At 49.7% G+C, this 17,952-nt stretch overlaps 1 long non-coding RNA gene across 1 annotated transcript; it reads left to right on the plus strand.

Annotated features, from left to right (window-relative positions):
- The first annotated feature begins 14,660 nt into the window (after positions 1 to 14,660).
- On the plus strand, positions 14,661 to 17,265 carry LOC107316866 (uncharacterized). The gene is made up of 2 exons (XR_014948146.1): positions 14,661 to 15,197; positions 17,005 to 17,265. It is a non-coding gene; the product is annotated as an uncharacterized LOC107316866 (long non-coding RNA).
- Positions 17,266 to 17,952: the final 687 nt, after the last annotated feature.

The following is a 17,952-nucleotide window of genomic DNA, read 5'->3' on the forward strand; positions in this document are numbered from 1 at the left end:
GAACAAAAAGAGAGAGTTTTATTTTTACAAAGCCCCATCCAAATTGAAAAAAAAAAAAGCCCCACAAAGCCAACATCCAAAGTCATATTACAATGATGGGGATCCGAACCCTAATCTGAACCAAACTGATCCGAAGATCCTTTGAAATCTGGTGGAGAAAATCCTATTGAATTTGGCTGGGAATGAAGTGGTTTCTAGCTGTTGTTTGAGAACACCCTGCAGACAAATAGTTTTCATTTTTGGTTCCTGGAGGTTAATTATGGAAATTCATTGTAGTGGATCAGCAGTCTCAGTTGCTGGGGAGACAGTAAAACTGTTTGGTGTGAAACTCTAGCCTGGAGCTGGAGGGAGATTTTCTGACACAACGGCTTTCCATCAGAAATATCGATATGCTGGAAGCAGAACGCTATGGAGAACTACCCTGCTAAGTCATTTTGGCTGCAGCTCCACCAGCTCGCTGTAGTTGTCCTGAGGAAGGGAGAACTGCTGCTTCTCACCTCCATGTGTGCTCCCCACCCATGCACACCATGCAGAGCCACAAGCAAACACAGCAAGTTTCAGAGGAAGGAGCTGCAAGATTCCTCTTTGCCCAGCTGTGGAAGGGAGCTCACTCCAAGTCTTGCTGCCTATGTTGGACGCATTAAACATTAATTACTCAGCTGTGTTAATTCATACTGAAGGCAAGACTGAGCAATAAGAACTGAACCCTGTCCTCGGATAAAGCCACATCAGCGTGCTGCTGTGGGAGCCTTGAGCTGTGCTTTCCCTTCCCACAAGCCCGTGCTCAGCACATCTCAGTGAGCGGGTGCCCTCGTGCTTCCCAGTGTATGAAAGCTCAGGTTGGATTTAAGCTGGAACATGTATTTGCAAATCAAAGTTAAGCCTCATTTTTTTTTTGCCATAAAAGGTATGGAGCAAAATTCCAGTGCTGAATTTACTTGTCTTGCTGCTTCTCGACGTGGGAAAAGAATGCTTCCTCCTACAGATCTCTTCCCAGCCCAGGTCTTCCTCCCTCCAAGGCTTGCCCATGCAAGTTGTACCTTTTCTGGCATGAGCCCACAATTAATTATAAGGATATAATAACCTCTTGTAAGGAAAGATAATTGCAGGAGCCAGGCCTGGTTCCCTCGATGTTTGCATAGCTTTTCTCCCGCTACATTTACCACATCAATTGGTGCGACTTGTGGTTCCTATGGGTCTAGGGGGGGACCTGGCATGAAAATCTCCTCTGTCCCCTACCCAGTGCCCAGTAATGGAGCAAGGATTAACTGCAGGAGCTGTAAGGGTTTGGAGTTCCTCCTGGTGCCACCCAGCCTGGGACAGTTCCCCATTTCCCTGGTGGGTGTTGAGTTAGGGGAGTGGAAAGGATGCTGGGGGGAGACGTCACTCCAACACACTAAAAGGAGGTTGTAGTGAGGTGGGGATTGCCCTCTGCTCCCGGGCAACAGTGATAGATGAGAGGCGATGGCCTCAGGCTGCAGCAGGGGAGGATCAGGTTGGTATTAGGAACAATTTCTTCTCTGGAGGAATGGCAGTGCACTGGCACAGCTGCCCAGAGAGGAGGTGGAGTCACTGTCCATGGGGGTGTTCAGTAACCATGGGGATGTGGCACTGAGCGGGCATGGTGGGGTGGGTTTGGACTTGGGGATCTTTGATTTCTTTTCCAATCCTAATGATTCCACGATGCTGTGATTGGTGCCTGGCCACAGTGGCATGGCTGGGAGCAGGAAGCAACAGGCACCACTGGGCCATTCCATCAAGTGCAAAAGGTTTCAAGCACCACTGCATGGCACCTGGTGGGGAAGCCCCTTGACACCCAGAAATATGGCCATTACAGGAACACAGTGTGGGATTTTTCCCATGACTGCATTCAAGCTCGGCAGAGTGGAGAAACCAGCTTCATTTGTTGCGAAACCCCACTTAAGTGTTTGCAAAGGCGCAGGTTGCTCCATCCCATCCCGGGGCTCAGGTCACGATCCCCCTCTGCCCCCACACCTCCACATCCCACTGGCAGGAGCAGTGCAGTGCCCAGCTCCCATTCTGCAGGGGAAGCCTCTGAAAGTAACACTGCCCACAGCAGTGCAATGCCAGCAGCACAATGCAGCGCTCCTATTGATCTCAGGGAGCATCGTCCCCAAGTGCAGCAGGTGTGAGGACACGGCGGAGGGCTCTCCATGCTCTGTCCTTCCTGCAGGCACTAGGAATCCCCCTCCCAGTCCCACAGCCCCGTGATGCAATCAATGACATCAGCAGAGTCCTGGGGCGCTGCTGGCTTTGCACTGAGTCACCCTTCAGCAAGCGAGCCCGATAAGGAAGAGAGTGGCAGAGTTCCAAATAGCACAGATGCCGGTTTATTTTGAACCATACAAGCAAGTTCTGCATTCCATGAGGGATCGTGGCACCTCCTCCTTTCAGAAGTACTTTCTGAAATGAGAAAATGCCCCAGGCTTGGTTTCAGGGCTGTTTTTGGAGCACATGGTGACGTTGTGGCCGTTCCCTGTTTCTCACAGTTTCCTTGCAGCAATGCACACCATGTCCAGCATCTTCTCTGTGTGCATCCCCAAAGCATGGAATAGCCAAAGCATCATTCTGGATCAGACCTGAATGGAGGCAAAGTTCCAGAGGGATCATCTTAAGAAATGAGGCCAACATGGTTTTCATTTGCAATGCTAATTTGATGAGGTGCAATGGGTTAATGATACGGGACATGCCACACTCCATTAAATGGGCTGCCAGCATCGCTGAGCTCCGTGTGCCCCACAAACACAGACCCTTCCCTGCATCTATATGGCACCTCACCACCCATCCCCTTCTTCAGGGCATGGATCTACTACTTTAGCGGGGCTGCTGAAGCAGAATCATCGCAATATCCCCAAAGCTTGTCTTAGCATGCCCTGAGCAGCTCCATTTTACAGTGCTGAGCAGGCAGCCAGCATTCAGCATCCTCAGCAGCAGAGCCGTGCCCCACAGTGCCTTGTGCAGATATGGGCACTGTCCCTACATGCTTAATGGAGAGGAATGTTGTTTCATTGCTAGATTTTACAAGCCAAGAGGGGGCTTGGGCTCCTGGGGTTGAGTTTCTAATCCATTTCTTTTTGTGGATCATAGATTCATGGAGTCATTAAGGCTGGGGAAGGTCTCTAAGACCACCAAGTCCTACCCCAACCCACCCCCCATGCCCACTGCCCACGTCCCTCAGTGCCACATCCCCACAGCTCTGGGACAGCCCCGGGGATGGTGGCTCCTCCACTCCCTGAGCGCTGTGCCACTGCCTGGCTGCTCTTTGGAGGAGAAATTTTTCCTGACTTCCAGCCTGATTGTAGTCTTTACCACGCACTTTCTTTTTAACTTGCTCGGAAATATACATTCTGCCTTTTCTTGTTTGAGTTCTCTGTGTTAACTGAAGTAGGAAGATAGAAACAATCTATTATGAATGGGTTTGCTCTTCACTCTGCTGCTGGTGGTCCTGCAGACCTGCTGGGTGGCTGTTCTGGGCACAGGGACACTTCCTTGAGGGCATCCTGCAAGGTCCGTGCTGTGGTTCTCATCCCAAAGGCTTCTTCTCTTCCTGCCATCAGGCCAATAATCACACTGCTATGTTAAACACAGCTTTGATTTTGTACACACAGCACCTATGGCATTTCACACGGAGGGAGATAATGACCATTTTCCTACCACCACAGGGCAGGTGACACAGAGTAGGGGTGAGCTGTGCAAGAGCACTCTGTCATATTTGGAGAAAGGTGTTTCTGTAAGGACCCAACCCAACCCAACCAACCTCACGGGTGCTCATGTACCCAAGGTAACTCGGGTGGCTCAGCATCCCAGCACCAGGGCACATCTCCTATCCATGTGTGACACTGGGTGCATCCTACGACACTGGCATGTGGCAGCCTCCAGGGCTTTTCCCTGCCAGCACCTTCCAGATGAGCTTCCCTTGCATTAGACATTATGCATTCCTGTATTTAAAGCATAGACAGTCTTGTAATTAAATTCCAGAATATTTAAAGGGCTTCTTGCAGTGCTGTGCAGCTCTCGCGGCGCGGAGCAGCATATGGTGCTTTTATAGTCAGCTCGTGCTGCGACAGCTGCGTGTGGGAGCCATGTGCAATCCCCATCCCTTCTCAATGGGCACAGGCAGCACCTCCGAGGGAAGGGGGAATTTGGGATCATTCCACCTGAGGTTCTATCAGCTGTGGCACTACTGTGCGGCTCAGAGCGATGCCCTGGATGCTGTCCCCTTGCGGGTGACTCACGCCTGTGCTCATCCCCTGTTCCCAGCACGCTTAGTGTGAAATTTTCCCATGCTTTTCCAGGAAACTCATCCTGTGCACTTTTCCTTGGAGCGGGCCGTTAGCACAGAACGGAAATCCACAGGCTCCGAGCCAGGTTTCGAAACTCCTCTGGCAGTAATGCAGGGACAGCAGTATTACATTTGAAAAACAAATGTTGAGCAAAACCAATAACCTTTGAGCTGCCGGTTGTACAAATATTGCCTCTCCTCTGCTCTGTGCACAACAAAAATAGCACGAAGAAACCGCAGGAGCATGGCTGGGCTCCAGGTGACCTCTCCAGCTAAATATCTGCTGGGATCGCTGCGCTGGGGCTGAGGCATCTCTGAGGCAGGCGATGCTTGTTGTACTCCAGCCATCCCCTATGGAGCACGCTCCCCACGAGCACTTCTGTCTGCTGAAAGGGGGCAAGAGGAAAAAAGTCAGCACGTTAGGGAGAAAAAAGGGGAAAAAATGCATTAGCTGTCAGAGTTCAATCCTGCGTCAGAGTCCCGGCGCTTTGCACTTTATTGTAGGAAATGCCAAGGTGAGCGATGATGGTACAAGAACAACACAGCCCTCCGTGCAAAGCACTCATATCTTTATATTTGAGGTCAGCAGTGACTAACACAGCAGTGAGTGGTTTTTCCTGGTCCCTCTGGCATGCTGCCATGTAAAAGCATGCATCCTGTTAGCTTTAGGAGTTCTTGCCTGGTGTGTGTGCGTCCAAGGAAGAGAAAACCAGGGGAGGGCTGTGCACGCACCCAGCCACGTGCTTGTTGTTCTGCATGCACCCAGCCCAGAGGAATCCCTGCATGTGTGTCCACACGCTCTCTGCCCCGAGGCAGCATATTGCAGGGCTGGGTTCGGGCTGCCTGCTGTAGGGCTGCTTCTACCAATGGGCTTTGAATGCAGGCTCATTTTGGCAGCAAAACACCCGCCAGTGTGAGCAAAATGCATAAACAAGTGGTCCACCCTGCACTCCTTCTTTAAACAACTGGCTTCTGAAAGAAGACAGAAGGAAGCACATTTACAATTCTGCCCTGATCCCTCTCCTTGCAGCCCAGTGTGTGTTCTGCATTCATCACCAGATTACTCATGCATTGGGCATCTTTACCACGTCAGCTTTATGGCAGAGTCATAGAACACACAGATTCTGTTGCATGGTTTCAGTGCGCTCAGCTTGGACAAATGGGATGAGTGTCCCTGGATGGAAGCTGGAGCAATTGGCCTGAGACATGGCCAGCTGGGGCTGCGGGCTCCCTGCATCAGCACGGATGGAAGCAGTCCTGCTGTTGCATATCTCATCCCAAAACAAAACAGAAAGAGGATGCAGCTCAGTGACACTGAGAGGCATTGCTCCGCTCCCTGATGCTAAGTGAAACTTGGCATTTTATTCCACTTATCTTTTAGATTTAGCAGTTTGCCTTCTGGCTGAGCTTCCCTGGGCACAGGTGGGATGGGATGCTCAGGTGACACACAGGCTTTAAGTATCACACATTGCAGCTTTCAGTAATGCTAGCTTGTCCTGGAAATGAGGGTGACAGGAAGGATGAGGGAGGTGATTGTCCCCTCTGCTCTGCCCTCCTGGGGCCCCACCTGCAGTACTGCGCCCAGGCCGGAGGTGTCCGGCATAGGAAAGACATGGAGCATCTATTGGAGCAGGACCAGAGGAGGGCCACAGAAATGCCCACAGGGCTGGAGCACTCCTCCTATGAAGACATAAAGTCACAAAGAACACCTCTTATTTTTACTTACTGCTAGAGGTAAAAATTGAACTCAGATTTCTGGAGGTGAAAATACTCACTTCTGTGTATTTTAAGGCTCTGTTGAAGAGGTTTATGAAGCGTTTTTACCTAAGCCACGGGGAAGAAATATAGCATTGTAAAAAGGAACAAAGAGGTTCAATCTCAAAAGATTGATGAGCATATCCAGAATGTTATGGGCTTATCCGGGTCACCTTTTTCATTCTTACCCAGTAAGGAAATTAATGAAGCTCCCGAAGTTATTACCTCTAATTCATGACCTATTAACAGCAATAAAGCTTTAAGAAAGCACAAGAAACATTATTGTGAAGGGCAAAGGAAACACCAGTGCATGGTCCTTTGTGGTTTATCTCAATGATTTGGATCCCCCCATCAGGAGAGAGGAGCTGCAGGGTTGGATCGCTGCCCCAGGGCCTGCTCCTGCATTTTATTGGAGCCCAGCATATGTAATCCCAACAGTTAAGAAAAATGGTGATTGGGTAATTAAAGGCCGAGTAATCTGACTTTATTTAAATAAAGGTACGAAGGAAGGAGCCGTTCCAGTCGCAGAGGTAAATGGAAAATGATATAAAATTGGAGCAGAGGTGAAACAAAGGTTAATTGTGCCTGACTTAGCTAAGAAAATGGATTTCTGTGACAAAGGGAATATTGGAGACTGCATCTACCTGGGCTTCAGTGGAGCATCTCGTGTGGTACTGCAGGAAGGAGGGGGGACAAGGAGCAGGTTTGGGAGGGATGGAGGAACCTGAGCAAGGCAGGTGAAAGGCAGAGGAGAAGAGTCACTTCTCATCCACATTGCAAGCAGCACTGTTTAATATTTTCACTAATGGACATAAAAAGTAATAAAAGTGGGAGCACGGTGATGAAATCTGCTGATGGCACAAAACTAAGGGGAGACGTCAATAACAAGAGGGCCTCAAGGACAGGAATTGCAGAGAGGAGACGAAATTCAATAGAGTGAAATGCACTTGGGATCCCACAACAAAGCTGCGACCTGCATGATAAGAGGACACTGGTTGGAAATGAATGAGGAGGAGAGCTCTGCCTGGCCACAGGGGATCAGAGCTCCCCACCAGACCTCACACGTGATGTGGGGCACAGCTCTGCTCAGGCACAACCAAGTACAACTGAACTCCACAGCAGCAAAGCAGAGTGCAGGAGTTCAGTGTATTTAACTCACTAAAATCTGAGCAAAGCAAAGCATGAGAAAATCCAGCCACTGTCCATAAAGACCTTTTAGGGCCAAGTATTAGGCTGAGGCAAGAAGTTTTGTGAGCCACAGGCAATGCAAGAACTATATGAGAACTGGAAGAACCCTGTAAGTCTGGGAAGCAGTGAAGCTTGAAAGACCAAAACACTGTCTTGGTGGCTGGTTGTGAAAGTTCAGAAGGCAGTGGGTGACTCCGATCTTAGGCAGAGGAGGAGACTATTTGATGTGGTGCCTGCAAGAATGGAGCGCTCTGATAAACCGTGGGTCCTTCGAGTCAGACCAGAAAAACCTGAGCTCCTGCCACCCACCCTCACAGCTGATCTGATCATTGCCTGCAACAAATGACGTGTCAGAGGAGAGGGAGCAGAGATGGCCTTGATGTTGTCGAGGACTTCTTTGTTCCCACAGTCAGTTGGGTGGAGTTGGGGTCACCACAAAGAAGGGGACCTTCGCATCGCTCATTCTCCTGCAGCACAGCAGTTTCCCTCTGCTGCTGTGGCAGCGTGATGCTTGGGTCTCAATAACTGCCTGGTTTTTCAGATTAGGAAGGAGATGAAAAATGTATTGGTGTTCAAACAAATAGTAACCGCTTGCGCTTCTGTATTTCTCCAGAGCTGTAAATCAGAAGAGAGGAATGGGACTTGGAAGCACACAGAACTTTGGGAATCAAAGGCTTCATTGCAACTTGAGTCCATAGTGTGGAAAAAATGCCAAGATCCCACTCCCCAGAGCAGACATGGAGCTGCACAAACTGGAAGATGGGAGACCCAGAGCCTGAACTCCCCTGGGAGCCTCGATTCCCCACCAGCACATGGGAGATGCTGCCAATTGCACTCACAAGCCCCATCTACATGCTACCAGGTGAACAAAACACATCAAAGCCGGGAGAAGGCCCAGTGCAAAACCCCCACACTTGTACCAAAGGAAGGCTGCACAGTGGCCACTGTATGGTACTGCCCAGCCATTCCCCCTCAGCACCGCTGGCCTCATCCCTTTGGAAGAGCAACCCCTGATGGTAACCTGGCTCCCACTCAGCCAGTGCCACGCTCACCGACCAGCAGCCACACCAGAAAACCAATATTTTCCCTCAAATACATCAAAGCACTTAATAGCTGGGTGTGTTCTTCACCACAAACCCCTTCTCTCCCCACGCAGGCTGGAGTGGAAAAATAAACACCAGCCAACATATTAAAATGCAAAGTCAAATGAAATTCTCCGCTCCTTTTAGCTTTATTAGAAGTGCCTTCCATTTGGCAAATTAGGATGAGCCAATCAAAACTGCATTTGCAAAACACACATTAACAAATCAGTAACTGTAAAAACAGCCATCAAAATAGCTTTTAAAATGTTTCCAAATTGACTGCAGTGAATGCAGATCATATGGTGCTCAATTAAGATTAGGAACGAGCTATAATTTCTGCATATTTATATACCAGCAGCTGAATTGCAACTTTCAGTTTTTAAGTCTGTGGCTTTCATGCCACAATAATCCCAGAGCTGAAAACCCTTTGATTCAGCCCATGACAATGGTGGGCAAAGCAGATTCCCAAAGGCAGAAAGGAGAACAAAGTTTTCCTATGGGGAAAGTATCTCCTGTTGTCCCCTATGGTGGGGTGTTCTCCTTTGCTCCTGCACAGTGGGACTGTGGGGACCTGCCCAGGTCTGCAGCCATCCCATGCTATGAGCTCTGTTAGAACCAAACACCACCTGATCCCACGCGGTCAGATTTACACACACCAAAAGACTGGATTCCTGTATGTATCTTCAGACTAAGATGAATGCCTTTGAAGAGAAACACCTGGATGCAATGATTCTCTTGCAGCAGAAATCTACTTGCTGTTCTCCAAAGCATTATTCATCACCTTTGTACAGTCCAGCCTGGAATAATCACCATAACAATGATTTTCAATTGATGCATGCGCTGTCACACTTGATTAGCAGTGCACTCAGAGCACACTTTAATTTGGAACAAGAGGATTATCTAACCTTGCTGCAGAAATACTTCCTACTGCGGGAATGCAGTTCTGTGTAATGTACAGAAAGCCAAAGGTGCTGAGGCTGTTGTTCTGGAAGCGTCCCAGCTGGCTGCTGCAGCACTGCCAGGGACATCCCTGCTGCTGAGCTCCTGTGGGGAGCAGATGAGGGAGCTGGGGTGGCTCAGTCTGGAGCAAAGGAAGTTCAAGGGAGACTTTATGGTACTTTCCAGCTCCTGTAAGTGGGTTGTGGCAAGGGGCAGTCAGCCTCTGGTCTCAGGTAACAGCAGAAGGATGAGAGATGATGGCCTCATGTTGAACCAGGTTGGATATTAAGAAGAATTTCTCCTCCAAAAAAGGGTTGGACACTGGCACAGACTGCCCAGGGAGCTGGGGTGGGTCACCATCCCTGGGGGTGTTCAAAGGCCATAGGGATGGGGCAGTGGGCACGATGGGATGGGACTGGACTTGGTGGTCTTAGAGGACTGCACCAACCTCTGTGATTCAGCAATGCACAGCCTCATTAAAAATCAGAGCCTGCTCCCTCACCCCATCCACCCCCATCATTCCCATCAGCACTTCCCCTTTGCCCAACTCTCTGCTGCTCTTTTTGCCTGGTGAAAATCACTCAGATCACCATCAAACTGCAAGACGTTTCCCAAGGCTGAGCTGCACACTTAGCTCATGCACCAAGACGTGTGCCACGCGGGGACGGCGTCTGTATTTGCATGTGTTGGTTCACACCCAGAACTTGTCACAGATGGAGGGAAAGCCAGGATGCTCTGGGATCTCACTGCAGTGCTGGGGCTGTGCTTCCCTTCTCTGCATTAGCTGTGGATCACAAAGCTGAGCTGGCAGCAGGGTGCTGCCAGGTGCTCTGCATTACAGCAGTTCCAAAGCTGCTACCTGCACAGCGTGATGGGGAAATTCAGGTTCTCCTTTGTGCTTAAGCAAGCTGGAGGATTATAGCTTCCTTAACAGCCGCCTGGAGTATTGTCTATGGGTTGCATTTACAAACAGCATCCAGACAGGTCTGTGGCTTTTCTTTTCATTGCACAGCCTGTTTATAGTGCATAGCCTATGTGCTGCCTTGTGGGCACTGCTGAACAGGCTACTTGCACGCTAACATCACAGGAGTGACACCTGCAGCCAGGTGCACCAGGGTCATGCTGGGGATGAGCTCAGCCATTCTGGGGTAAATCTGCAGTGTTTGGGAGATTTCCAGGCATTCCCAGCACGCTTGCCCCAGTACCTCCTGTTTTACAGATGTATCTGAGTCACTGCTGCAGAGATCCCTATTTAGCAGGCAAATACAACAGCACTGAAGGCAGTGGAACAACCCCCAGCCGAATCCCACCCGGTTTGACAATACTTACTTAAAAGAAAAAGGAAAGATATTAATATTAATGCCTGCATTCTCATCTGCCATCAGATACAATCAACAGATTTAGCTGTGTTCCAACCCAAGAGATGGTGTGTAATTAGGAGGAATATGCCCAGGAAATCATGCTCCTGCCTACAGGCACGCATTGCCTATTACAGGGATCAGGTAGAGCGCTTTGCATTACCCTGCTGATAGGGCCCTCCAACATGCTTCCTGCCCTCCCCACTGTGAGTAATACAGAGGCAGCAAAGCTTTGGCTCCTGTCTGGGGTGGGTTTTGTTCAGCTGCTTGTGCTGCTGAAGCACAGAAGCTTTCTGAAATGCCTGCATTAGTACCACTTCTTGCCACAAGGCTCCAAGTGATCCTTCTGGATTCACTACAAAGGTGTTTCTCACTGCAAATCAGCCATTTATGGAAGGAGAACTAAATCTGCAACTCCAAGAATTCCTGATTTATGGATTAGGTGTTTGTTTTCCTCTACTCCTGCTGATGTAATCAGAGGCAAATGGCTCTAAATGAGATTTTGAGAGACAGACTATTCGATTAGAGGGGATTATATTAAATTATTATTGAAATATTGTCCCATTATTGGCATAGGAAGTGAAAGCTATAATGAAGGCATTACATACATGCGAGCCAGCCAGAGACAGCCCTGACTCTGCCCAAAGCTGCAGCCATTAATACAAACCTCTACCGATTCCATCACAGATGCTCCATGGCCAGGAAGAAGGAGGAAAAGGTCACCTGTCATCACACAGACTCCCAGTTTCTGAGGAAAAGGCAGGGGATTATGAGGTGTTGGTTTACCCATCGGAAATCCTTTATCCAAATAACACCTGAAGGACAAAGGAGGAGATGTGCATCACTGGGAACGTGGCAACAGCATCACGTTTGTGGTCCTTCATCTGGAGCACAGCTGGGGCTGCTGGAAAGACCCTGCATAGGGACAGTCCTGGTGTGCCCAGGGCCGTGAGCCTCCAAGCTAAGAAATGAGCTTTGAGATGGGTTTGCCCACATTTTCCCAAGTTGCAGTAGAAGGAAAACAAGAAAAGGAGGCAATATAATCAGCTCGTGTGTCTGATTGTGTTATCTCTAAGTACTGGCAAGGTTGAATATCACTGGTTGGGCTCTGACATTTTTCAGCACAGATACAGAAGCATTGCCCTTGGCCACAGCATTAAATATTTGCCTTTCGTTAAAAGGGAACAAGAGCAGGGCAAAAGCCAACTTTCTGTGAGCGCTGATTTAATTAATTGCCAATTAATACAAGCTTCTCATCACAGCTTCAGGTACTAAGGAATAGAGAGACCCAAGCAATTAAGAGTTCTGCTGTAAGCCCGAGGTCTGGGTGCACATCTCTGACTGCTGAAGCAGGAGGGGAAGCAACAGGTCCTAAACGCAGTAAGCCAGACAACCCAGCACACCAATGCTTCGGTTTGCATTCTGTACCCTGTATTTAATTACCAGCTCAAACACCACGAGTATCTATAGTGCACCTTTGCATTCCTTGTTTCTCCTTTATTCTCTATCCTCTGCATTCCCTTTGGGAGAGTGGGTCCCAAACCCAAGGGCTGCTCTTTGGTGCAGTAGATGAAGGCATACCCGAGCCCATCCAAATGGGAACAGGCCCTGTGTGCTACCTTATTTCCTGCCATTGATCAGCAGCACTCTGTTATGGACACCAGCCTTTTAAAGCAGATGGCTTGGCCTCATTTTCTGAGCAGCCAGCCTGTAGGGTTAGATAGGAAAGCTGTCACTGATTTAAATGGGGGTTGGCCAAGCCCTCAGATGGGCAGAGCTGGACATCAGGATAGGGTTGCATGGCCTTTCTGCACACAGCTGCCTGGGCTCCACACAGCAGCCCTGGCAGGAGATGGGCCATCAAACTGATTCTGTGATTCAGCCTCATCTCCCCCTGCCAGGAGGCTTCAGCTGTCTCCTATTCCTGGCAACACCCGACCTTGGGAAGTGCTGAAAATAGTTGGATTTAGGTTAACCAGAAGGCTTTCTTGGCTTCTTTTAATTGAAAAATATATCTTCTTTTCACAGAGCTGAAAACTACAAGCTGCCATGTGAGTTCTTTGAGAAAATGACCATGTGATGAGTGGCCTCTAATAGATGCAATAATACAAAATCGCAGGCGAGGTATTAAATCCAACTATCACCAGAGTCTGGGGGACATTTAGACATGGAGAAATCTGAAATGATTTCCCCATCTGAATCAGAGCCCTGGGGGAATGCCCAGCTCTCTGTGCCTCCCACCAGCACTATTCCTGCCCTTTGCTGGTTGTGAAATAGCTCATTCAAGGCACCTTAGGAAAAGAATCTGCAGGTCAATAAGCAGGCACCAGGCTTCTGTGGGTGGGGATGGACGCAGTGCCAAGCAGAGCAATGCCAGACTGCTCCAGAGCCACAGTGGTCTCCCATTCTCACCTTGCTGTACAAGCCCAGGCTCTGTTATGCTTCAGAATGAGCTGCCCAGCTAATCTTTCCCATAAATTTCTGCTATTAAGGAGTTATTTACTCAGGGACAAGTGAACGCTGCTGTCAGAAGTATGCATTATTTCCAGCTGAACGTTTCCCTGCAGCTGGTATGAGAAACCCATGTTCTGCCTTGCACTTTGAGGGTTTATTTTATTCTTTTTTTAATGGCCTCTTGCGGTTTCATCCTCGTAAAAGATGCCCTCCAGCTCTTAGAGGAAAGTTGCACAACCCAATCCAAGGGAAACACCTTTCTTTTTGTACATTCCTCCCCAAAACATGGAGGACCCAACCTCAGCAAGAGAACACTATGCAAACTGCCCAGCCAACACAGGCACTGACAAATGGGCAGGGATAGCTCAGCAGCCTGGGGGAACTCAGGATAGAGAGAGTTATTAAGGCTGGGAAAGAGTCCCATAGCTGACCCACAGCAACCATTCCCTCCAAACCAGAACTCTCAGCTGTTTCCAGCCTGATGCTGGTTGAAACCTCTCCAGCTCAGGGCAGCAGTTGGGTACCAGCACTCCACCTATGCACGGCAATAGGAAGTTGCTCACAGTCCTCCTCAGGTAGTGAAGTCCCCTTCTCCACCCCCAGGAAAAGCTGCTCTCTGCAAAGGATGGTGTGCACACATTGTCTTGGATTTCCACCTGACAGAAAGGTACAAAACACTGCAGGAACCAATAACCTGAAGCTAGTGCTTTATCTCCATCCAACCTGCCCCAGTCAGCACAGCTGATTGATGTCTAACTGGCACCAGGTGTTTCTGATAAAGGTCCAGTGAAAGCAGGACTTAGTGAATGGGGGAGGCTGCTGCCTGGCCTCTTGCTTGTGTCTGCTGGATGCATGCAGCCTCTCAGCAATAGAATGAGCATCTGATAGGGTTGAGACCGTGCTGGGCCCATACTTTCACTTTGGTGCCTTGGCAAAGCATGAACTATATTAACATATACTTGGAATAACTGAAATTACACTGAAGCTCCCATGAAAACTGAATGCAAAATCTATTTCCATAGCCAGCAAAGCTCACCAGCATCCCTTTGACTAAGGAGCTGGGAGGTACCCCAAGTACCTTACAGTGCACTTCTCAGTGTAAAGAGCCATCCATGAGCAAAAGCTTTAAAGAAGCTTGGGATCAAAGCATTAAGAACAGAATAGGCATCTTCATGAGCTCACCATTGATAAACAGCATTTCTGAAGTCTGCAAGGAAAACATTGCACCCGCAGCCCTCTGTGTTGCAATCTGGTCACCACCCGTCACTCGATAGAAACAGAGGCTGCTGTGGGTGTGACAGGTTATGGATTACAGATGTCACTGATGGATTCCAGCCCGAATGGTTCTGTGATTCTGGAGATAAGTTCTTATCCTGTTGTTCAGGTGCACCCACGAATATCCTCCAATAGATATCTTCCCTTCTGCTGTGTCTTTCTGTGACAGCCCTTCACTAGTTCACCTGGCATCACTTGTACAACACCTGTATCCATTGACTGGGACAGAGCTTGTCCATTTTAACAGCACCAGCATTGCCTTTCGCTCCAGTCCGCACCCACCCCCCCACTAAGCAGCACCAGCCGCTTTCCCTACTGCCCAACAGCCAGCAGCAGACAAGAAGTTTACATTTTTCAAGAGGATGCCAAAAGCAGCCATTTCCTGTGCTCTTATTACCCAGAGACCTCACGCAGCAGCCAGGCAGCTCTATGGGTCAGGGCACCCTGCCCCTGCCTTCCAAACCCCAGCACTCCTCCCTGCTCCTGGGATTCCTTGGAGTGCAAAGACCTCATTATCCAAGGGAGGGAGGAGGAATAATGAAGTCTTCATGCTTTAAGACTTTGTGCAGAGAACGCAGCAAGTGATGCTGATAATTGTTTCAGAGCAAGTTCTGCTTCACTGGGGTTATTGGAATCAGCTCCCTCAGCTTTGTTTTGCCAGCTGTTGTAAGAGAAGCCTCCCTGAGCTAGGTAGCTCCAAGGCATGGAAACGAATAACACAGAAAGCTTCTCAGGACCTTGCAAAGGCTTTCTAATGTTTTTTCAAGACGTCTCTTGGAAAGCCACGTGGGAAAAGATGATTGAGAAGAAGCCCCTGACCAAGGGTGATGCTGAGAACATCAGGTGAGAGGGGACACTGGGTCCAGGGGATGGAGCACCATGGGGGACATGGCCAGCCAGGTCTGGGTGATGGAGCTCCATGGTGACATGGTCAGCAATGGCTGCTGGCCCATGGGACATGCAACCAGGCTGCAGGGACAGTGAGCTGGGAGACAGCCCAGAACCAACAAGCGCCCTCAGAATACCCCGAGCGAATGCTCTTCTGCTTGATATGGTGTTTGTTTCCATCTGAGGCAGCAAAGAAAAATTGTCCTGGCCAAAATGCCTCCTGTACACATTGCTGAATGTTGATTCTTGGTCCTGCCAAACTCAGGAAGAAGTCAAAAGGTGCAACAAGTGTTGTAAAAGTTGAGGTGCACAGCTGGAAACTGTTCTGTGGTGGGAAAATGTGGGTTTCTCCTTCTGAAATCTCTTAATTATGCCCAAAATTGTGTTACCCCAGAATTCTGTTTTCGTTTTGACCAAGCAGTGCAAGGAGCCATGTGTAGGTCAGTGTCACTGCAAGCCCATGGTGGGAGTTTGGGGAGGGGGAGAAGGGCTTGAGGCTGCTTGGGGCCCCTTCTGCACCCCTGCAGCTGTTGGAGGGGGTGAGGGGTTCGGTGGTGGCAACAACCTGTCTGGGATGAAATAGGCATCAGGGTACCTGTGGTGGAAAACCAATAAGGAATTGGTGAGAAATCTTGCAGGAGGATGGAACACAACTCAAAGGAATGAAAACCTGTTGTTAAGCCGCATCAAAGCGGGCTTTTCCCCCTGGCTCACAAGGGTGCTGTCTCTCCAGCATCCCAGCTCCCCATCCCACACCTCCACCTGGCAATGCCATGGCCACGTGGGTGCAGCAGGAGGCAGAGCCAACAGCAAACTCCAGGCTGACCCCTGCTCTGCTGGCTCCACCGTAAGCTAAACAAACAGTGAATGACTTACACGCAGACATGGGCTGGGAATTTTTTCCCTTTAACTTCCCTCCAATTGGCCCAGAGACCAGTGGCAGCAGCTGGGAACCGAAAAGGTTTTGAGACAGCAGCACATGAGCCCCAGACGTTTGGGTTGCTCAAACATTTCTCAGAGATTAGCAGTGTCAGAGCAGGCGGCGAGGAGGATAAATCACAGGGTTGGGCTGGCCTCATACAGGACACGGGGGCTGCGGTGCAGGCAGAGGCATCCCACAACGAGGGGGAGAAGTTCCCTCCAGCACCAGGCTCGCACCATCCGTACTCTCACTGGCTTAGAGGCAGCGTGGAGATGAGCCAGATGTTCCCCTGCTTTCAGAAAGTCATTAAGCAACTATTTATACCGAGAGCAGAGCAGCACGAAGCAACCATCCATTTTGTCCGTGCTGTTTGCATAACCCAGAATTAAAAATGAAGAGAAATTTAAAAAGAAATGGTGATGGCCTCTGAGTGGGTGGTTATTTTTTGGTCCCAGAGCAAAAGTTGGATGGTGTTGCTGGTGCCCAGCCCCCGCCAAAGACCATCCTGATGTGGGTGCACCCTTTTGTTTCATGGTCACATAGAGCCACAGAATGGTTGGTTGGAAGGGATTGTAAAGGATATAGAGCCATGGAATGGTTGGGTTGGAAGGGAGTTTACATCTCATAGAGCCATGGAATGGTTGAATTGGAAGGGAACTCACCTCCTGCCATGTGCTGGCTGCCCCCAGCTCAGGCTGCCCAGGGCCCCATCCATGGCTTCAGGTGCCTCCAATGATGGGGCACCCACAGCTCTGGACAGCACAGCCAGGCCCTCACTACCTTTGGGTAAAGTATTTCCTTCTAAAACCTAATCTAAATCTTCCCTCTTTTGATTTACAGCCTGGATGCCAGCACTCCCTGCCCTTGAGCCCCTGGGCAGGATGAGATGCACCCTTCTTGCTCCCAGCCCCTGTTCCCCAGGGAAGAGCCGCAAAGAGCTGCTGCTTTGGGATAGCATCAGGAGGAAGCCATCTCCATCCTCTGGCTGCAGAGAACAGCCTGAGTTTTGCCTTTATGAGCATTTTCCAGACCTTCCGTCATTGTTTTCGTGTGTTTGGTTTTATTACACACGATATAAATATAGCACGGCTCTTCCTTTGCTCCTCCAGCTCACTCTGTAGGTTGTTCACACGGCTGCATGCAGCACCACTCAGCCCTGCACTATTTATAGCAGGTTGCAGCCGCCTGCCTGCTGCTCACTGTGGTGCCCAGCACCCTGCTTTTCCTGTGCTTCTTTGCACCCTGCAGCCATATCAAACTGGGAGACACCACCTCTGCAGAGACACGGTGTGCTACCCTCATGAAGGACCCTCGGTGTTCCCATAGCACACTGCAAAGATCATCATACCTGGGGGTGTCCCAGAGCCGTGGGGATGTGACACTGGGGGATGTGGGCAGTGGGCATGGTGGGGGTGGGCTGGGGATCCTAGAGGTCTTCAGCAACTTTAAGGATTATGTGATTCTATGGCAGCCTCTCATCATCAGGAGCTGGGCTCGATGGCCCTTGCAGGTCCCTTTCAACTGGGATATCCTCTGATTCTATGATCAGTGGTGGCCCTGAGCATGAAACTCCCCTCCAGTGGGGCTCGTGGTATTTGAAGTGCCATATGATGCTACTTAGGAGGACTTATGAACTGTTTATTTCAGGTCTGTGCAGTGATGTACCTACTGAGTCACAAAAGAAGCCCAGCCAGACCCCTGCTTGGGTGCAGTGTGCCATGTGAACACACAAAGAGTTGAGTTGCGAGAGCTTCGCCAGCAGCACAAGGCTGCCTCCAAAGCTGAGGA

Source organism: Coturnix japonica, chromosome 7, assembly GCF_054131305.1.
Source record: "Coturnix japonica strain WE chromosome 7, WE-NBRP24, whole genome shotgun sequence".
NCBI lineage: Eukaryota > Metazoa > Chordata > Aves > Galliformes > Phasianidae > Coturnix > Coturnix japonica.